Below are 23,881 nucleotides of genomic sequence, written 5' to 3'. Positions count from 1 at the left end.
GTAGTTATGTGCTGCCAAGTGTATTCTGAAAGAGCATTGCAAAAAGGGAGGAATGAATGATGAGGCTGGATGTCTCAGAAATGATGATCTAATGGGTTTCAGCTGTTAGCAGACACCTGTCATTTAAAAACTTCAAGTTCATTTCCTACCACCATTCTGCTCTTGGCTGAGTTCCCTAATCCTTGTTTCTATGGAAAAACCTGCAGTTCTTTGTCTACAAAGTACGACCTCTTTTATCTCTGTGATTTGAACACACGCATACCCGTATGCACACAAAACCAAGGTAGACTCCTGACTACACTAAAGTCAATGGCATTTTATGATTGATTTCAGCAGAGACAAGGTCCTGCCCCAGGATATCGTGAAAGGATTTTCTTGCTGTTCCAAGGCTAACTATATTTGCCAAGCCAGGCACTGTGCACAAACACAAATAACAGAGGCTGGAAATCTCTAGGCAAGTGTGTGAATAAAACAATGAAGCCAAGTAGCTTGGGTGTGATTAGAAGGAGGAAGGGCATCTCCTTCTGAGCTGGTGAATTGACCACTAGTGTCAGAGTCGCTTTTAAGTTTTGAGTAATTCTTCCCATCTTTGCACCACTTGAGGTGTTCACCAAATGTTTGCCTGTATTATTGAAGGACTGAACTCTGTCAGAGGGCAAAAGCAAATTACCTGCAGGGAGTCAAGAGGCCAGATGAGATGTACCTTCACTGTGTTCTTTCCTTTAGTACCGAGTGGTAAAAGGCTACAAGGCTGCTTTTATGTAGATGTCACATCATTCACTGACTGGAACACCCAGCTGTGATAATAGCATAGGAATAGGGGGTGGACAACCATTACTAATTCCTCCCTTATCCAACCTTGCTATTTGAATTATTAGCTAAATTGCCATCCTCAGATCTTAATTTTTTCTGGCCTGCAGGTTCACGAAGTTTATTTTATAGCTCTTTGTTTAATTGTATATGCAATTACCTAATGTTATCAGTGAGTACCCATTTTGCATCAGAAACATGTGGGTTTTTTTAAATATATTTCTTTAAATATAAGTATTTTGCAACTCTTGATAGTCATTATTGCATATTCACAGAGTAAAAAACATTGAAAACACTATTTAGGGATTTCTTCTCCATTGGAAAAAGAGAAAATTCACATTTGCCCTCCAAAAACATTTAGACAAAGCTCAGAACCTGTCAACTCAATAAATGATCGGATCATCTGGGGAAAAAAATCAGTTGTTTAAAATATAAGGAATAAAATATAGAGGAAAGATTGGGTTAGGACAAGACATGCAGGTCTGTAGTGACTCAGAAAAATCTCTGCTAAATTCTCATAATTATTTTGATTATAAAAATGTTAAATCAAAATTTCTTAACAGTTTTTAGATAAATTTTATTTTTATTGTTTGAAACAATGGTTTGGTTAATCTACATGAATTTTACTATTGAATATACAAACATATTAAAAAACAACGAAGCTTCAAACCATTTTATCTTTCTCCATTAAGAAAGTGAAAAACAATCATTTTAGATTAATCTATCATTATTCTTTCATACCTTTTTGCAACTGCAAATACACCCTTAAGAAGCTCTATTGCTCCCAGCTCTACATGCCATTGAGCATCAAGTTACTGGGTGCAGGAGAGAGGGATAGGTGGGCTGTGATCCTCCATAGGCACTGCCTGCACACTCCAGCATCATCCCAACTTCATATGCAGTTCATTCAGATTACAACTGCATTGCCTCTGACAATATGCATGCGTAGCAAAATATCAGAACAATTTTAATTTAATACACTAACTGATTTTCATGTTTATAGCTCATGTGTCTGCTGATAAAAGCAAAACAAAAAAACTGTAATTCTGTTTTTTTTTCTAGAGTCCATTTTTCCTCTGTATCCCAATGCATCTGAGATCTCATAGCCTCTTTCCTATCCTCCAGTGCATCTCTTGCCTCTGAATTTCCCCCTTTCCAGCAGCCTTTACACTTCACAACTGTTTCAAATTTCCCTTTCATCCAGCTCTGAGTCTGTACTGCCTAGCTCAGACTTAAAGCTAATCAAAAGCCTATTTTCAAGTATGACTACTTTTAAAGGAAGCTGAGCTTTGGCATGTGTTATATGAAATCTATCTACGTGTTCAGCCATTTGCCATTATATCCAGGTTATATCAGGAGTATTCCAGATGATTCAAAGGAACCTTCAAATCTATTTATGTTCACATGCTCTCAGTAGCAGAAATTTTGCCTTCAAATTCATGTGGTATACCCTAAGGAAAAGACTTGTGGTAATAAGACAATACTTCAAGGCCTCAGTCATTTAAACTGAAGAAGACCTCATAAACTGAGGACGTCTCAATATAAAGCTATTCTGATTTCAAGAGTCAATGCTGAACCACAAATGGGATGATGACACCACTTCTGGATTAATGCATGCTAATTTTTGTGTTTCAGCCAGTGAAGTCCCTTTCCACTTTCCTTTCTTACTTCTGATACTGATAGTATTCCAATAAGTAGTTCATTCCTATCCAGTTACAATGATTTAGGAGCTGCTGCACAACAGTTTTCAGTGTCAATATCGTGCTCCCTGACATCACTTCCACAGAATATGATTAATTGTTCTGCATCTGTCAGATTAGTACTTGGGAGGTAGAAATAATGTATTTGTTTCATCCCATCCTGGCACGCCATAGTGTTCAGCAGTGGGAAGACAACATCTGCCCTTCCATATGTTGGTGTGTACAGATTATATGGGTAGTTTATGGCACCAGAACACCATTAAGTCTGCTAGAAACAAGACTTTATGCAGGGAATAGTCTCCCTGCGGGACTCTGAGGGACAGTTAGTTCTTAGCTGGCTTTGGCAAAGATCTGAATTGCTTCCAGTAGGCCTGGAGTATGTCTTTTCAATAAAATCCCCTGGTGTCGGCACCAGCAAAAGATTACCAGAGTTTAATTCTTTCCAGCTACGTCCTCTCTTCATCTAACTTCTTGTTAGAGATCGGTGAATCTTGGGAGGCCTTAAGCCTCTTTCAGAGATGAGTATGGAGAAACAATTCAACCTGAGCTGTCCTTGCAGCCCCAAGGAGCTCTATGAAATTCTTTGGAGGTAAGCTGAAGAACAGGTGTAAGGATGTGATTTTACTTTTACTGTAATTACTGGTGAGCAAGGTGTTCAGTCTGATTGTGCTGCTCAACCATTACGAAGGATTATTCTGGGATAAGCAAAATCTTAACTGAGTTACTGAACATTATGTTGATCTCACACTTTTGCTTTATTTAAGCCTGGAAATAGGATGATATCTCTTGTCCTTTGATAATTTGGTATCTCAGCTTTACACACAAGTGAAAAAAACAGAATCAAATAGAAATAGGTGTAACCATTTAATCTGGCATTTTCCAGACATCTCCCACTGTCCTAAACTGAAGCTGAGCTCAAGTTTACCTCTTTATCTCTACAGAGGTATTCCTGTAGTCCAGTTATGATTAACCTAACGTTAAAGTAGTTGGTATGGTAATGACAACAGTACAGAATAGCAAGGCAGAAGAGACTTATGTCTCCAAAAATGTCAGTCAGATATTTTATAATACAAATCAGACTGAGCCTTCAGCTGAGGTCATGTTTCATATCAGTTCTGATGTTTCATTATAGTCCATTAGAGAAGTGTTTTTCATTTCTGTCATATAAGTTAAATTGCTTTACTTAAAAAGATCTCCAGTGATAAGAATTCAGAAATATAAGGATATCTATAGTAAAGTATAACAAAAGGAAAAATTCAGAAATATAATATGGTGAGTTCAGACTGACTAAATCTTAAAATAAGATATTGAAAATGAGTGGATAATATTGGATCAAATATTTGAAACCTGAAGCTCATATTATGGTAAGATTGAAATTTAAATTATTATAAGTTATTTGTTTGAATCTCGATCCATCTCAACTGTATGCATAGAAGGGCACTTAATTAAATTACATCAGTTATACCTCAAACAGAAAGTCTGAGGCATCAACATGATTGTCACTGTAAAAATAGCACCACGGAGTCACCCAGAGCAGTAGCCAGCACAGAAACACATTATAGTAAAATTAAGGTAAATTAATTTGTCACCAATAGGCTTGGTTAGTCTGGCAGCCATGTGTAAGCATTAAGGCCATTTGGACCACTAATATGTCAGTCAGACCCAACTCTCTTACCTAGCCTTTCTGCTCATAGACTATCAGGACAAACAGTCATTTTCACTTTACAGATGTTGCTGAAACCCTAGCTTGTAAATTTTCTGAAGAAGGACCAGTCTTTTTTTATACAGTACCTACAATCTACTTATTACAATGCGATTTTTTGATCTCTGTTCGGGATTCAGAGGTTTATGGATGATTATGGAGAACATTTTAAATAGCAGTCAGTTCAAATCTACTTCACCTCTGCAGCTATTCAAACTGCTGTTACGGTGGTGTGATCCCCTCGCCTTTCAGAACATGTATTTTCAGTCTTTGTTCCTGACCCAATGCTGGCTACAGTTCTCTAAAATGTTTTCATAAAATTTCCTAATAATGTCACATTTTCTGACTGCTCAGAATTTTCTTCTCATTTTCCATGACTAAATTGTTCCCGATGTTGTTTTTTAAATACACATTTATAAATATATATGTGTATGCATGTGAGTTTGCAAAAATCATTTCTATTTTGAACTCTGCAGACTTTGCAATTTTCTTCAGTAAAAATATTGCTTATGAAAACCATCCAAGCAATGCTGACTTGTAAAGAAAGAAAGAGCATCCTCATTTTCCCTGCACGTTTATACTTTTAACATATACCAATAGTCAGAGGTCAGATATGGAGATGACCGGATTTAGGGATTTTTGCATTCTCTTAGCACCTTAGCACCTGCTATGGGAGATCTATAACCTGCCCCAACCAATCAGCAAGAGATGTAGCTTTAAAACTGAATTTAGGAAAAGAATAAGAAGGGCAGGGAAGACAATGACCTATTAATCACTGGGTTTGGTTCCTTTTTAATAAAACCCTACAAAGCCAAAGTAAATGTAACTACTAGCCTGTAGATCACATGCTGGGAGCTATTCACTGAACTTAATTGATTCTTTTGAGATAATCCCCAAGAACTCTGCCCCCCTGTTCCCACATACTTTTATTTACACTTCTTCCTTTGCAGTGTGTCAACTATACTCTGGGCACTGCCAAATGGTAAAGTGAGGTTCACATGATTTTAAATCAGGAGGATTCTCATATGATCAAAGATGGCCTTTAATATGTTGTCAGCCACTGCATTTTACAAAGTTGCCTATATTTAGTTGTTGCCATTTGTTTAATACTGTAAATTCCTTTAAAGCAAAACTAAAACCAAAACCAAAATCTTTTTGTTCTGCTCCATGACAAAGATTCCTAGGGACTACTGAAATACAGCTAATAATTAATTCAAAACACAGAAACAAAACCCAAAAATCCATTTCTATCATCTTTTTCTTCAGCTCCCTATCCATTGGCTATTTTTGTGCCTTTCTGTATTAATGTAAAGAATCCTCCTACATCTAGTGTCCACACCTACCCTAAAGACACTTATACACTCTAATTCGTCTCTCTTTGGAAAAGCTAAATATATTGAGCTCTTGAATGTCTTAGCATAAAGGATTTTTTCCTAGCACTTGAGCTATTTCTGCAGTTCTTTCTTTTCTTGCTCCAGTTTCCAAGTTTAAACAGAACTACATTCAACATTTAGTGTCAGTGTCATCAGCGCTGTGTAAAGGTGAACTCAATTTCTCACTCTTAGTCTTTGGTTTATATCTCCAAGGATTAAACAAGCCATTTTTGCTACTGCATTTGAACAACAGCACATGTTGAATTGCTTGTACAAAAGTTGCTTCTATCAGCAGGTCTGTATACGCTATTGTTACGGTCTTACATTTAGCTATATGGAAATATTTTGAACATAGGCCCAGCTTACCAAGACAACCAATTTCTGTGTTTTATGACTGCCCAGTTTTCATCATTTTCTACATTGATGATCTCTCACAAATTTAAACTGCAACTATTTTATCTTTCCAGACAGTTGTACCAGTGCCTCAGAACATCAATAGTTTCATGATGCCCCTGCTGTGTGTTGATTTTGCATTGTCATTACTTTAGTGACAAAGCTAAGGCTGTGCTCCTGATCCAGTCAATAAATATGTTTTGATATTGTCTAGTGCCTTTTTTAAACCTGAATTTTACATTCGAATAACAGAAGTGCTTTATGACAGTCTAAGAATTTTATGTGCTCACCTGCTTACATCAAAAAATCATTTCATTTCATGAAAAAAGGAAAGGGCAGCCTGAAGATTATTACTGATCCATTTTTGCCACAGAGTTTTTTAAAGGAAGGTGACATGAGTGAGGGCTAAGAGCCTTGTCAGATAGGTATTGGCAGTTGGGCCTCTTCCAGGTAGGTTGCTCTTGGCTATATTCTGTCAAAAGTGCTAAAAGGAGCATGCTGAAAGAAAGTGTTTAGCCCTAAAGGCCTTGTGGTCCAAGTAATCCAAAGCATAGGCAAGGTAGAAAGACTCAGTCCTAAGGGTGATGTCAGGGACAATTCTGCTCTGCAAAGTCACTGTCTAAAAATGTCCAGCTGGCTTTTGGGGTCTCAACTGATGCCGTTAGTCTAAGAAATTAATTTTTAAAGGTCTGTCTATTTATTTGAATAGAAATATTAATTCTGAAAAGATAATTTCTTACTTCATTCTTCTGGTAAAAGATAAAGAAAAGAATGTAGTTGTTTGCATGTTCTAAAAATAATATGCTAACTGACCAGTCATAAAAAAGTATTTTGAAATGAATGATTTGACTGATGTGTTTTTTTACATAAAAAGACTAGAAAAATAGAAGTTTTTTCTTTTTCTGCATACAGTACACAGACCAGAAAGTGTCTATTTTTCTCAGTAGGAATACAAAAAGTAATTTGTTCTTTCTTTAATATACAGACTGAATTAAGAGTGCCCTCCATTGCTGGTGAAGTCAGTTATTTAGCAGTGTGTGGCCACTAAAATCAGAACAATGTTTCCAAGAAGAGTTGAAAGAGCCTTAGTGCTACTGCTGCACTCTTAGCCAGAAAACTATTTTTAAATGAACATGACATTTTCAAAGTCACTGTTAATAAATGCAAACAATCACTTCATTTACAGCTTCTTGCTACACAAATCATCACTGAAAATTTCTTTCCCAGCACAAAAAGTCATTTTATACCTGGCTAGCATTGTGTTCTCCCAGCTACAAGCTTCACGTCACTTCACATCTTTTACTGAACAGTCTACCTATTTTTTTCCTTTTTCATGTGCTCTGGTCTGTGCTCACCACCACACATGCACCATGCTCTCTTAAAAAAAAAAAAAAATGCATGTGGAGAAGAAGGAAGCACTTTGTATTTCTGAATAAGATGCCAAATAATATGGAAATATTCAGGTACCACTGATCATTAAATAAATTATTTAGAGTGAACAATTCATCTGGTACATACAGTCTATTGTTTCCTACTTAGAAATAATACTATTATTAATTTTATATATCAATGTTCATTTTGTATTTATATAGGTATTTTGATTAACCATACTTACATCAACTTGTCAGAATATAACTACTTTCTGTGATCTTTTTTGTGGGTATTTTAGATTGTTTATTGGGGGGGGGGGGTCATTTTCATTCCTTTACCAGTCATGCAAGGCTACATTTCATTGCTTTTATTCACTACGTTTACACACTTTTAAACAAAGATGGGCTTAAATATGAATATTTTCAGGAAAAGGGCAGAGAATATGTTTGGAATAGAAAAGCTATAGATCCATATTTAAATGGAGAAATAGATTCATATATATATTGGTTTTAGAAATACTGGGAAAGAAAATGATAGATGGAATTCAGTTTCAGCTCTTATCTGCTAGATTTGAATTTCCTTTTTTTTTTTAATGAATTAAAAGTAATTATATTCCTACACACTAAGCATACATACTTGAGAAGGACAGGTCCATTTGCAGACTAATAAGAAGCATGATGTTCACTGAAAAATAAGGAGGATAATGCTTGATGCTCCTGAATAGAACGATCATGACAGACATTCTGTGAAACATTTTATTAAATTGGTACTATCATCCCAAAATGTGTCCATACATTTATTCTGTATACAAGCATTCATTTTTTTGTATTAGAGGTTCAACTAAGATAAAGAGGACGTTGTGAAGTTCAGCAAAAATAACATTATCACCCCATATAAGAAATTATGTATATATATATTTCTTATATATATAAGAAATTATATATACTTTGTACATGTCTATATCACGATGTGTAGATATGGTTTTTGATTTGAACTATTGCCATGCTCTGAATTTAGAGATATATTCTTACACTATGCCCTTTGCTTGTATTTTTTTTTACAATTAATTACTTCTCTATCTGAGTTTGTATAAGGTGTTTGGAGAGCCACTGAATATTTCTCACACCATAAATAATAATAGTTCTTTTCTCCCAGAATTATATGGATAATGTTAGTTTATGCTAAAAAAGGTCTTTTGCTTATGAATTAGAAGCACTACATTCATCTTTGAAAAAAAAAGGGGAATAATGGTAGATCCTCCTGGATAGAAAACAGATCTTGAGTAATTTAATGAGATGTATTTGATGACATGGTACTTTCACTGCAACCACAGTCATTCTGTATATGCTTTAATATTTATTTGAATAACAAAATCCCTTAAGCCTTTGTCCCATTTAAACTTGTATTTGTGCCTACTTGTTCATATAACCGAAGTTTAGGTTAAATAACCTGATAATCTCTCTCCTCTCTAATTTCTTCAGATTCTTCTACCCAAAAGACATTACCTTTTAATCTTTTCTTTTTGGCTGAAGAGAGATCTGGTTCAAGTTATTTTTTTTTTTATATTTCTCCGGCTTCATGCATTCTGTCTGCCCTCCCCTCTTCCCTTGTCCTCTTGTCATACCTTTATTTTAATGAAATGACTAGGACTGCACCACACTACATTCCAATGTAGACTTACTAGAAAAGAGCCAGAAACAACGTTCTCTGAAAAGATGGTCAAAAGACCTTAAGAGATCTGCCCAGCTTTATGAGTCAGAGTCAGAGGTTATATGTTCTTAGTTTTGAGTTAAGTGGTAATTCATGGATTTTTTTTTATGTTTGCAAAATTCAGTCCTAGTTCTTCTTTTACTTAATTTAATCATTTATTTTCAGATTCAGTAGTACTAGCAATCATTTATTCTGTTTGGTATTTAGTCTGTAATTAGAATGAAGACAAGAAAAGTATCATTTTTTAATGTTTGTGTATTATATATGTATAAAATTACATACATTCCGTGCGTGTGTGTGTGTGTGTGTGTGTGTGTAATTACAAAGGTCCTTGTCCTCACCAATATGAGCTGCAATAGGATTAACAAGGGGAGAGATTAAGACATGCCAATTTAGACGAGAACTGAGGGATAGCATCACCCAGAGGATGAGAGGAATGTGGGAACACTCAGCAAACAGGAGTGAGGGGACTGGGGTTCATGGAGAAAGGCAAGGGGCATAGAGAACATAAAGTGAACTGAGGACTGAAGTGCTATCTGCGGTAGGACGATGGCGTCTAGACTTCTAGAAAAAAGAGAACGCTGACAGAAGACAAAGGACATTTAACAACAGCTCACAAGGGAAGACAACCATGAAGGACCATTCAGCACAGAGGACCACAGAGACAGAAGATATAGGAAGAACATGGCAGCTAGAGGACAAGATGCAACAAGAGAGGAAAGGTTGAATGGAGGATGATTGGAAGAAAGTTAAAGAAGAGATGTTTTACTGGGGGAGGGATATTAAAATGCAAATGAGTGAATGTAATACTATAGTACATCCCTAAGAAGGCGAGATTTTGTGAATGAGATTTTCAGAGCTAATATTCCCAACAGAATCAATGTCTTGCTGAATTCAAGAGACCTCATTTATATTCCCATCCTAATCATTTTTCATCATATTCACTGAAAGTATTTGAAGGGTGTCAGCATTAATGAGTAATCAGGGATAAAAGCTAAATTTAAATACTTCATATTCTAGCTATTCTTTGGTGGAATTTCATCACATATTTCTATACTGCAGCTCCATATGCAACTGTTGCAGCTTTTATTTGTGCTAAAGAGATATGCAGAATATTCTTAAGGTGGATAAAATAACAACAAAAAAAAACAAATAAGCTTCATTGTCTTCTCATGTTACTTCTTTTGGATCACTAGGAAAAAAACTGCTAAATCCTCATCTAACAGAAAGTGTTAAGGCTTTTTGAAGTCTGTGGAACAGGCTTATACTGACTGATACTACTGATCTATTTTTTTTTCTGTAATTTTATTTCTTCAGACTTTTTAAACACTTTTTGATAAAAATTAAAAAAAAAGATTCTCCACATCTTTAAAGCCTTGACTTAATAGTGAAAGAAAATCTGCCCCTTTGCTGCCTGCTGAATTGAAGGAATGTCATAAAAATCATTCCTGAGCATCAAAACGACTGAGGTTATCTGATGGGTTAGAAATGTCTGCTGTGCAGCCAACACATACCTCTAACCCTGTCATGCAGAATACATATAAATGAGAAGTATAATCATATAGATCATAGAAAATGATCACGTAGAAATCACACCAGGACACTTATTTTCTTTACTTTTACTTCAGCTTTTCATGACAGTGATCCAGCATGTTGAGAAAGCACTTTTACCTTAAAGTGAGACAATTATGTTTCAGTCAGTCTTTAGAAATTTTATTGGCTTTCCGGTACACTGTAAATGTCTGTATTCAAGTAGCTGCACTATGAATATGTGTGTGCATACATATATGTGCATAACTATGACCTTTTTGGATTCTCCAGTGGACTATCAAAAAAGAACAGTTTGGGAGTAAAAAAATCTCAAGGCTTGGTTGTGATATTGCATATCAAGAACTGAGAATGCTGACAAGCCATTGTAACTCCCCCAGCACACTCACCCTCATTCTGCTTGAGGATGGCTGGCATCATTGACCAGAGCGAGGGACACTGGAAGGGTGAGCACAACACCACTGTAGATAGATAGTGCAGGAAGGGGAAGAGGGCAATAGATAATGGATAGGCAATGTATAACAAATTTAACTGTTATTGATGACCTTTCTGTATTAATTTCTTCATTTGGACTATGAGTATTAGTAATTGTCTCAATTAGGATCGTCCATTGTAATAGGACTAATAACTTTTTTTTTTTTTTTACATTTTGGTTAGATTGCTAAAACATTAATTAGATAAACAATAAAATCTTAGCTCCACAAACAATCAGTGGTCCCTTTTGCCAGTAAAGGATTTTGAGTGTAGCTTATGTAGCATGAACAGGGCAGTCCTGACTGATGTCAGATGCAAAAAGGAAGTACACAGAAGGTGGAAGGAGGATGGGCTATTTGCAAGAAATATAAAGACATTGCTGGAGTATAAAAAGATGGAATCAAAAAAGCCAAGGTTCAACAAAAGGAAGGCTAAGGAAACTATCATCCTGCTGCTCAGTGAGGCGGATGACCTAGTGACAAAGGACATGGAAAAGGCTGAGATCCTCGATGCTTTCTTTGCATCATTTTTTACTGGCAAGCTCTATGGCTGGCCAGGTCTCTGAACCTTGTAGTATGCTCAGAAGGAATAAAACATTACATTAGGGGAAGCCCAAATTAGGGAACAATTCAGACAACTGTGCATTTGCAAGTCCAAGGAACCAGATGGGATGCATGAGGGAGCTGGCTAATACCAGTGTGAAGCCACTGCCTATCATCTTCAAAAAGTCATGGCAATTGTCAGAGTTTCCTGATGACTGGAAAAGGGCAATTGTCATAGACATCTTCAGGAAGAGCAAGAAAGGAAGCTCTGGAAAACTACAGTCCAGTCAGCCTAACTTCTGCCCTGAAGAAGATTATGGAGCAAATCCTCCTGGAAGCCATGTCCACAAAGGAAAATAAGATGAATGGGAACAATCAGCATGGATTGACCAAGGGCAGATCATGCCTAATCATGCTTTCTGTATTGACTAGGTCTTTGGGCATGGAGCAGTGGACATTGTTTACCTTGACTTCAACATGACCTTCAACAAGGTCTCCCACAGTATTCTTATAGCTAAATTGGGGAGATATGATCTCAGCAGGTCAGCTATAAATGGGGTGGAAAATTGTCTGAACCTCTAGGCTCAAAGAGTTGTAATTAGCAGCACAAACTTCAGCTGGCTGCTAGTGGCATCCCTCAGGGTTTGAATCTAAGGCCAACACTGTTCACCATCTTTATTAATGACCTGATGATGAGATGGAATGCACCTTTGTTTATTGATAATATCAGGTGTAGTAGAGTGGCCCATACACTGGGGGCTGCTAGTACATTGCTATTCAGGGGGCAATCTCAGCTGACTGGAAAAAAGGGCTGACAGAAACCTCACAAAGCTCAATAAAGGCAAATGAAAAGTCCTGCATCTGCAATAAAATTTCTAATGTACTAGCGAGGTGCTACTGAGCTAGAAAACAGCTTTTGCAGAAGAGAACTTGGTGAATAGCAGATTGAACACTAGTCAACATTGTGACCTTGTGGATAAGAAGGCCAACCACATACTGGGCTGTATTAGGAGGACTGTAACCAGCAGGTTGAGGGAAGTGGCTATTCCCTTCTATTCAGCACCTCTGAGTTAGGTTCTGGAGTACTGTGACCAATCTGGGGTTCCCAATACAATAGAGACATAGGCATACTTAAGAGAGTCCAGGTCTGGAGCACATGATGTACAAGAAGAGGCTGAGAGAGCTGGGTTTGTTCAGCCAGAAGAAAAAAAAAGCTGAAGGGAGAACTAAACGTTGTCTTCAGCTGCCTAATGGATGGCTATAGAGATGACAGAGCCAGACTCTTCTCAAAGGTTCACAGAGGTAAGACAAGAGGCAATGACCAGAAGGTGCAACAGTAAGGGTGGTCACACACTGTAGCAGGTGCCCAGAGAGGCTATGCAGTCTCCATCCTTGGAGATATTCAGAGCTTGACCAGATATGGCCCTCAGCGACCTGAAGTAATTTCAGCCTGCTTTAGACAAGGGGTTGGACCCTGTGATCTCCCAAGAGCTTTTCCAACCTAAATTATTTAATGAGTCTGTGATTTTAAAAATAAAAACAGAGCATAATTAGGATCTGGCTCAACTTCACCATATTTCAGCTACAAAAAAATTAGACATCTAATCTGTACTAGTCATCTAAACTGCTGATCTACAGTCAGTCACTGCAATGAGTGGGCAATAGTGGTACCTCAGGAGTGTGACGCAGCAGTCCATTTAAGATGGGGCAAGAAAGTCCCAATCTCTGTCCACTGACTGTGGAAAAGACCTGATGACTAATCTGGACCAAATGCCTAATTTATGACTAAAGTAAGAGTGGATGAATCTCTCTTCCTCTAACAGTATTCTTACACCAGTCCCTTTACTGGCTTGGATGTATTACTGAACTTTTACTTCGACCAGTGCCTTAGCTCCAGAGCTATTCCACACTGTGTCAGCACAAACATACTCTCTTTTTTGATTGATTCATGCTTACATCATTCATATTAAAAAACTGTATCTCTTTTTACATCTCAAATCAAAAATGTCATTACTAGTTCTGCTATCAGCTGATCTTCCTACTGATGCTGAGGTATATCTGACCTTCTCTTCCAGCCAGAGGGTTGATTATATCACTGACAGTCAAAAAAGCAACCACATACAAATGATCAGTTCTCAGGTGTTTGGTCTATCCAAATTATATTTCTGTCCATGCTATGACTAAATACTAATGTCTGAAAATCAAAGCACCAGGTCTCAAATTCACCCTCCTCTTGTCAGAGTTTTCCCCCAATGGAAGATGTTTAGTTTTTTGGGTTTTTTTTCCTTTAAACAGAAACTTTGCAAATACAGTGGGCATTTATACAGCTTGAATACATTCTTAAAAGTCCTGACAAATATTGATTTGGGGCAATAAAAATCCAAATTCTTATTTTACAGGTTCTTATTAAAAATGCTTAAAAGAAAGAGTATTGGCAAAAAAAATAATATTTTCATGAGTACCATCACGAAAGAAATGAAAATTTTAATCAGTTACAGTGAGATCAAAGATTGAAAAGAAAATGGCTGAGGAAATTTCTGGATTGTGATCGTCTTAAAAAGTCTTTTATGTGCAGGAGTATAGAACTCCCTGAGATCAAGGCATACTATTACAGTACTACCCATTCAGCTACACTTTGTGAATTATCTGAAAAATTTAATTATTCCAGATTGCTTTGTCCCATTAGTAGTTCATTCATCTGACCGCTGTGATAGGCTTCTGCATTCTTGTTGATAAGCATGGAGTGGTTCCTGGAATAAATCTGAGGATTTTTTGGCTACTACTATTTAATGTTCTTCAGGATGTATTCCAACATTCACTGTGTTTTTCTGCTTTTCCTGGTATTCAATTATTTCAGTACTTGTGTTGTTTGAAGTGAACAACATGACTGTGATGATATTATCCATAACTGTTGTTTGATCCCTGCAAAATGCAGGAATATGCTTTACCATCTCTAAGCCTGGTGGAAAGAGTTGGAAAGACTGGTGCTATTCGTTTCCTGGTTTCCAGCTTTCCTTTCCAGATGACTTAGATTTGCAGTGTCATTAGCACTCATGCACTTACAATTTCATTCAAACAAAGCCCAATTTTTTTTCTTAAAATAAATATTAAAAAAAAAAAGGACTTCCCTGTCTGATCCAGTGAGCACAGCCAATGCTTCTGATAGTAGTTAATCAGAAGAGCTTGGTATAGGCCAGTCTGCAGTGAGTCCTTCACTTCATTCCAAAGGGAAATGAAACATTTCCCAGGTTCCATACTTGTCTTTTTAAGTTGCAACTCTGTGGGAGACATAAATCAATATAAGCGAAGAGAATTAGTTAATTTCTTTGGTTTGCCTTCCAATTTTTGCAAAAATAATAGCTGAGGTTTTCCTACTCTTTGAAAAGAACTTTATGTATATTTAAACCATTGCCTACCGGTGGCCTAGTGCTCTCTTGGAACATGATCCTTGGGATGTCCTTGGGACTTTCCTTTACCTACTTTCTTGATAAAAGTCTATACTTTTATAAAATGATACATAACTCTAACCTATGGTTAACTGAAAGTATTTCTCTTGTATTATAACCATTAATTCCCAACACGAGAGCTTCACCATATATAGAAAACATGTACTTATAGAAGTATACAGATACTATATGATACAGATATAAATATGTAGATTGTGGCACTTTGGAGACACTGTAGCTAAAGATCTGTCTTTCTTTCATAGTATCTGGCTTTCTATTTCAATTCAAATATTCTTTCACATCCCCCAAATAGAAATTATAAATTTTTAGTGTTAGGTAAGGGTGCAAACCCAGTAGCCTGATGAGGCGAGGCTGCTGCAGCTTCATGTTCCCAAGTCTAACCAGTAGCAAAACCACAAATAGCACCAACAGCCTCATCCTGTTCCCTCCTCTGGCTGAGCAGGAGGAAGGTCCATTAGTGGGGCATATATACATATATGTACAATATAGATCCCTCCAGCAGCTGGGCTCAGACACTCAGCCCACCCAGTAGCTGCCCCTGGGTCCCCAGTCTCCCCAGTTTCTGGTACCTGGACATACGAGCCCCTGAAGCCTGCAGCCCCACTCCAGACCCCCCCACACACACACACACGTTTTCTGCTGCATTTTAAGTTCCACAATACCTAGTTCTCAACTATAACAGAGGCCAGTTTTGCTAGAAATCTATTCCAAAGGAGTTAGGAGGTTTAACTGTGGCAAGACTAGCACAACCAGTTATACAACACCTAAAAGTCAGTCTGGAGTGGTAGATGACATGACTTTCTGCTAAACTTTCTGGATGCCTCAGACACTTCTTAATGTCGCAATAGTAGAGTGCCCTGGGGCTTCCCCACATCATCCCACCACCAAAAATAAGGGCAATATAAAGAGAATATAAATGCTTGTAATTTCCCATGTCTCCAGTTTAGTATATTGCTCAAAACTTTAAGAAAATTATTGACAATCATTTTTGCTTTATTTAGACGAATGTTGCAGGTTTTAGAGAAAAGTTTTAATTATAAATATTCAGCAAAGAAGTTTCCAGAAATTCATAGACAAAGAAATACACCTATTCTTTGATTAATATGACTATTTCCTAACAAAAATAAATATCACACAGAAAAAATATATATATTTGAAGAGTTTACTAAATTGAGGCCATTGCATCAGTCAATGGCCAAGCACTTAATATGCCAATATTCTGAGCATACAAGTTAAGATAACATAAGATTTTCAGCATAACACTTACTGTGACAGAATATTTTGAAGATTCTTCCTAACAGGTCATTAAGGATGCTATGAAAACCTCTGATGGCAAAGTCAGTCAGTGTAGCCAGAGAGGTTATAAACACTAGTGATTTTCCAGGGTGACAAGGACCTGGAAAAGAGAAAGATTATGAGATGGAAAAATGCAAAGAACAGAGACTGAAATGATGACAGCTATAAACATCATGAATTGTCCTCTGAGAAAGGCCACGGTGCCTGACAGCAAATAGAATTGGTGGCTATCTGAAGCTTAGAGGGGGAGGAGAGAGGGAAGGAAAAAGAAGAGGTGTATAGTTATAAACTACATAATGGGAACTTTTCTTGTTCTTTGCTGGCCTGGCAGAAATGGCCATGCTGCCTGACAGCAGCTCTTTTCACAGTTCAACAGGCACCAGGTTTCCCATCATATCAGGGTTTTTCTAGTCTCCACTGTGATGTTTGGAAGTGACAAGAAGAAAAAGAAGCTGTTATCTGACATATCTGCTCCTCCGAAAGCCAGTCAATGAACATTTGTTGGCTCAGTTGTTGACAGTCGGGAACTATGGAAAAACAAGTTTGTTCTATATTTGCAGCTGATAGTGTGTGGACATCATAGAGGTAAACTGAATGTAAGAAGGGAACTATGAGTAACTCCCACGGTCTATCTTCTTTAACTATGATACTGTGATAAAAAGGAAATTGGGCTGGAAGAGGAGAGACTAGAAACTAAAGAGCATTAGGGAACGATAAAGGAGAACAAGAAAGCCAGAAGAATCATCCCATTCCTGTAATGCTTTCATGTTAGACAAGAACCTATAGGCCTATATGTAATAAAGTCTTGTTAATTTATTAAAATTGTTGGTGCTAATTCTTCCCCCAAATTTGTACTTCTTCTCTCTTTTCTTCATGTGAGATTCATTAGGCACCAGTTCCAGTTTCACACCAAGTTTCTTAAGATTTCCACATGAAAGCAAAGTCCTTTTTCTCTACAACTCAGCAGAAGTCTCTTTACAGCTGACATAAAATGCAGCCATTATGTTTAAAAAAGATAATAATTCATTAACTTTAACAAATAACAAACACAGTAAATCTTACAGAATAAATAATTATTTTCCTTCCATATGTCTATTGAAAAGTGCAGTGAAGGACAAAACTTTACTAGCTTCTTCTGATTATGAGTTTTAAATGAATGAAGATCATTCATTGTAAGTTTTTAACTGAACACACAAATAACTGATTGACAACATCAGTTCAGTATGAAGTAGTGAAAGTGCAACCTAGATTTTGGACTATGCTAAAGAAGATGCAATAGTTTGCTTGCTTATTTGTTTTAATTCAGTCTTCGTCCTAGGCAAGAAACACTGAAAACTATTGTTGATTACAATAGGTATTGTAAAAAGCTTTATGGGAAGGAGCTGTTTTAAATGTATGTCTGGAATCAATTTGTGGATTCCATTGGAATGTATTTCTTCATAATTTCTTCACATTTGAGTAGCTTCTAGTAGTAGTTAGTTATCACTTTTTTTTTCTATTTTTGTCTGCAGTGCAGTTATTTAAAGCATAGTTAAATTACAGTGTTTGACCAGTATTTATAGATTATCTTCACACTGAGATATGGAATGAAAAATGACATTCTCTTTATAGTTTTGTCATCATTTGTTATGGTATTCATACAAATATGATTCCAGTGGGGGGAATAAAGATGTTAGCAGAGGAGGAAGGAGGGAGGAATATTGTTAAAACTATCAGTGGGGGTTAATATCTAATTCATTTGCTCTCACAGGTGATGAAAATATAATGAATAAATAAATACTCTAATATAACAAACACAAAAGTTTGTCCAGAAGAACTGCCTAACTAAAAATGGTGTGGGTCCAAATTTTTGATTGATTAAACCTAAGTCTGCAATCTGGTCATCAATTGTCTCAACTATGTTAAAGTTTTAAATATGGCAAAAGACTGAGCAGAACAAATATGATGATATCCAGTCAGTAAAAAAAAAAATCCACACAAAAAACACCAAATCAAAAACCCCACCCAGGTTCTAAAAGAGCTATACTGTGCTGAGACAGACATGGGACATCTGGGCTTCAGGGAGTGTAAGTTCAGTTGTTATAAATGGAGCATGCAAATTCACGCCAGCACAGAATCTGACCCCAGCTTTGGTCAATGATGTTTTTTCTTATTGTGACTATGTTTATATCTTCATTTTGAGGAGAAAATAGCTGACATTTCTCCCAATAAAGAATGCATTGTGGTTTCGCTGACTTCTCTGACAGAAACACATTAAGGCCATTAATACAGAATTTTTTATTCTTCTAGAGGTCTCTGTTACAGGCAACAGCAGGTTTGCTGCTAAATCTCCTAATGGTGAGCAATACAAGTCCACTTATAAAAGCTTAGAATAAATAAATAAACCAGCTATCATTCCATATAGCAAGGAAATACAGTGTTATCCTGAAAGTGGCATAGCTGACGTATCTCTGTGTATTATAACGAATTACTGAAACTCTATAGAGAGAATTACGTTAATTTCATAAAGAAACCAAAACATCCATAGGCACAATTGAAGTAAACAATTTATTGGGCCACAGATACTTCAAAGTGAGCAGCAATTCAAGAATGAAATACTTAACCATCAAAAATGGTGAGTCACAGTGTGTTAAAAAGCATACATGCCTTTTTAATTTTACAATGTAGTGTGAAACCTTTTTCCCATTAAAGTTAATGATAGAACACCCGTTGACATCAATAGTGCCAGTATTTCACACACTATATTTATAAAGTATAGATCAAGTCTATCAGCTGTGTGTAACGTGGAAAACAATTGGAATGAAGTGAAAACTTTAAAACAAATTTCCGTGCTGTTTTTAATAATTATTAGTATGTGCCCTGGCCTGCCAATAATTTGAATACTGCATATCAGAATGTAACTATCAGGCTTTCTTTGCCTTTGTTAGGGTCTAATAAATTGTTGGCCTGATACAAAAGCTTGTTAAAATCAATGATAATCTTTCCAGCAACTTTTCTGAGTTTGTATCAGTCACCTGGAATAATAACAGGAGTAGCAAGAAAAGAAAAAAAATTTTTCCAAAGATCAATAGGGTAAAAACAAACAGAAAATATATTTTTTCTGAAAAATATTAATTTAAATTATTATTTGCTGAGTTCCTAGAAGTAGTATAATGACACATGTACAACAACCCTGTTTACAAATCATTTAAAGTCTGTACAATTATTTGTATTTGCATAACTATTTGGTCTGATTAATTGTGTGAGAAGAAACTTGGGCAATTATTTGTGTGACACTTCATCTGAAGGAGGTCTTCGGGATGGTCTGCTTGCATTTATTTGTTATTGTTGGGATACATTGATAAGAGAATTGACTAGTTCAGGTTTCTCTTTCCTGCGGGAAATGGGAGGGGATCAGAGCAAAGGCAGCTTCACATAACGTTTCATGTATTTTGGCTGGGTAAAATAAAAATAATAATATTATTTGCCTTCACAGAGTGATGGACTATCAATTATAACGGCTAGTTATTATTATTATTCACATAAGACTATAGGGAGTGCTTACCAAAGGATGAAAAGTGGTTGTGTTCCAAGCTCTGTAAAGCCCAAAATATCCACAGCAGATCAGGACTACTCATGTATAGTCATAGCGTCTCTGAAAGCTTATGGATCCTCTTACACCAAGGGCTACTACTATACATTTGTGAGACAATATCCATGTTCAGAGATTCCCTTAATTAAGATGTTGATCTTGATATAACCTCCAGATTTTATAGCATCCTAGCACTGGGAAACAGGAAAGAAGCTAAGGCGTACAGACTGCTTGTAGAAGTAAAAAAGAGTTCTAGAACATCCTTAATTTTATGTATATTTGTACATACACACACACACACATATATGCATACCTATATAAGCATATCTATCTATATATATGTATACAAACATACATACATACATATACACAAAAACACACAAAAGTGAGGAAGTCTCTCTCAAAGACTAATTATGTTGATTATGTTTATGTTGCAATATTGGAGAGAAATTGTTATCTCAGAATCATCATGTATTTACCACATGAGGTGGGGAATGGCAGACCAAGATCTAAAATGAACTTTGTTCTACTCCCCACCTTGTTGCTCCATTCATTGATTCTGGACATATCATCATATCAAATGCTGTGCAATACTGTAACTATAGCTTTTTCATAGCTTATTATCTCTTTGGAGTAAAGGAGAGAGTTGTTAAATATTGCTCCTGGGAAGGGCAAATCTACAGTATCTCTTGGTCACAGCAGATCATAAGACAATTATATAACTATCCTTTTCATTGTGAAGGTACTTACATAATGTGGTGATAATCATGGTAAGAATAAGGAGACAGTCATTTTTTTTTAGGTACTATTATTAAGCTATATTTATATCATAAATGATATCAGGAGATTTAATTTCAGAAATCAGGTTCAATAATTTACTTTTTCAAATGTTTTTTTCTCTAAAATAAGTATTTTAAAAGTGTTTATATAGTGTTTATAAGTGTTTATAAGTGTTTTAAAAGTGCCTGTGTTTTTGCAAAAAAAAAAAGGGGGGGTATGACAGAATGATTTTATTTTCAGTAGTCCATGGGTAAGTCTCAGTTCGTAGTCTCCAGCTCAATGGTGATTGACAATTCCATGGAAAAAAATCTGCAGCTGATCCATGGAATTTCCACATTTCCATTTTTAAAACTGATGAGAAAAGTGCAATGTAATCTATGAAAGATAGTCAGGTTTAGTACTGGTCCTTTGATTCAAAAAAGTTTGGGAATTCAATGTGAACTGGCCCGTGCATAATAACACCTTGTCATGTGGTTCATAGGATAACATAATAACTTAGTATCAATATTTGATTTTTATTTTTATATTTTACATGTTTTCATAGTTGGAGATTCAGGTATAGAGTAAAATTAAGATAAGAAAGGATGACTGGTTGAGACATTCTAGTTTGATTTTCTGAGTGCCACAGGTCTTTGAATTTCATCGGGTTACACTTGCTGTGAGTTCAGTCATTTATGTAATCTAGTTGGGACAGGCCATTTTAGAGACACTTTTGTATACATAATTGTAGTAGAGATATTTGGGTATCTAGGTGATTCTTTATTCCCACGGTAGTTAGTTTACATCACTGTGGTTCTGAAAGAGGTAGCAGGAGGAAAGCAAGGAACATGTTTCATAAGATTTGAACACTGTTTGGGAAAGCGCAATGGCAAGTTGAATGAACTACTTCGAGGGGGTACTGTAAGTTTTCTGTTATTTCTAGAGCTATGTGTACTTGGTAATAAAGAGCAATGAAGAGTTCAATACGCCCTTGTCCCAGCTGATATTTATCTATCATGTATGGCAGTGTGTGACTAGATCCCAGTGGAGTGTATATAATAATTAGACCTACAGTGAAATGCACTTTCCTAGCTGTCTGCTCTTGATTCGCTTGTAGGTTAAAGGGCACAATCTGAAACTCTGTTCTGTTAAAAATATATTAAATATGATATTAGTGGTCTAAAGCTATATACTTCCCCGGAGACTCCCACTTTTAATAACCTGCAGGATAATAGATAAAGCAGAGGGCAGTAATCATTACTGAAATGGATTTTCTGGCAGAATTAGACATCACCTCCAGGAATCAATAATCATTTTAAGCTAACGGGGTGATTAAATGACCTTCTTTTTATTTTCCTTCATGTTGAGTTACTTTTTATCTTGATTTAGAGCCGCACAGCCAGAACAAAGATAAACAGGGGACTGGCAACATTGCAGAAGCACAATGAGGCCTATCCCTTATACAAGTAAAAGCATTCCACACTTTAATCAAGGCATTTGCTGCCCACTCTGTGGTTTCTAAAGAATAAAACTAAAAATTCTAAATGCGTAATATATTAATAGTTTATGCCCCAGGCTAGTTCTTGTTTTTAAAAGATTTGCACCATTAGCTTTGCTGCAGCAGGTGCTATATTTTTTTATTTAATAATTTATTGCTCTGGAGCTTGCTTGAGGATATCTGTGTTGAATGATAACATTTTCATTAATCCTTTCAGACCATATGGTCTTCTTCCACATCCTCTGGCTTTCTGTAAAGGAGTATTAGATGACTACATTTCTTTTTTCGTCCCAGAGGAGATTGGAAAGCAGGTGACTTCAGTGTGCTGTAGTGTCAATGAGCAATAGCTAACCAGATGAGACTTTCGAAAGGTTGACTTTAAATTCTTGTGAGATTTAGTTCCATTTCTTGAAAGCCAAAGCCCTGCATTTTTTCATATCTTCTGAACCATATACCGATACTTTTTTTTTCTGTTTTGGATGCAGGATTTGAAGGGGGGGATCACTGACTAGAAGATTAGAAGGCTGCTTGATCAATGTCTACAAAATAATGAACAGAGCGGAAAACTCTAGAAGGACACTCACAGAAAAACTCCCAGAAAGAACTGTATTGTCAGTATCAGTCTGAGTGATCAGAGAGGAGGATTATGTGTTAATAACATATAATATAGAACACGCTCTGTAGGGACAGACATACTTGTATTTGTATAATAGCACTCTCCATTGCAAAAACTGTTTATGGCTGATTTTTGAGTAGCTGTTAAATCTTCATTGAGCTAGAAAATGTTCCCCTTCTTGTCCCAGGAAACTGAGTTCACGTTTCACTGAAAGAGAAAATTCAGTCACTTTAACTACCATTTTTCGCTCTAGCTTCTCTGATAGGGTAAAATATAGGTGTATTTCAAAAATCAAACATCTATTCCTGGACCTCACAAATCTGATCCAACACCAGCACCATGTCTTTTTGTTAGGAGGGGTAGGTAGTACAGGAGCAACTGTAGAAAAGGCTGAGTCCCACTAGTCACCCTTATCCCCTCACTGTCCAGGCTCCCATTAATTCTTATAAACTCCTACAATGCCATTCAGTCTCTGACTGCATTGCTTTTCTCCTCTGACTGTGTCATATGGCATGAGAGCACCTTAAACTCCAGCTAATACTCCAAGGTAGAGGATTAAGACAAGATAGACTCTTTTCTCATCACACAAAGGTAGGAATTGGCAGTTTATCTTTCTTAGTAGAAGCTTTCCCTGCGACTGCCTCGTTAAATTAGTCCACTCGCCAAAGCAGTAACTATCTGCTCTGGTGTTTGAGGGCTTTGGACAGTAGATGGCTGTGATAACAGCAGCATGTGGCAGCTTTCTTTTTTTTTTTTTTTTTTTTTTAAGAAAAACAGTCTGAGGAATTAAATGTAACTAGCTCTACTAAAAGTGAATAGTCATGAACCAGAGATCCCAGAATTACATTTAGTGCAGAAAACCTCAAATTCACTCTTTATATACTTTTTAATAAATTTTTTTAGTTAGACAGTATCAGTACAGTATTTGATGTAGCCCTCCAAACATGGTTACTTAGCATGTTGTAATTAAATAATAATTGCATGGCTTCTTTACACCTAATTTCAGCCATCTTATATAATAATTGAAGCTCCTTCCATAATTAGTAAAGAA

This window comes from Apteryx mantelli, chromosome 3 (assembly GCF_036417845.1).
Source record: "Apteryx mantelli isolate bAptMan1 chromosome 3, bAptMan1.hap1, whole genome shotgun sequence".
Classification (NCBI taxonomy): domain Eukaryota; kingdom Metazoa; phylum Chordata; class Aves; order Apterygiformes; family Apterygidae; genus Apteryx; species Apteryx mantelli.
This window is presented reverse-complemented; position numbering follows the sequence as displayed.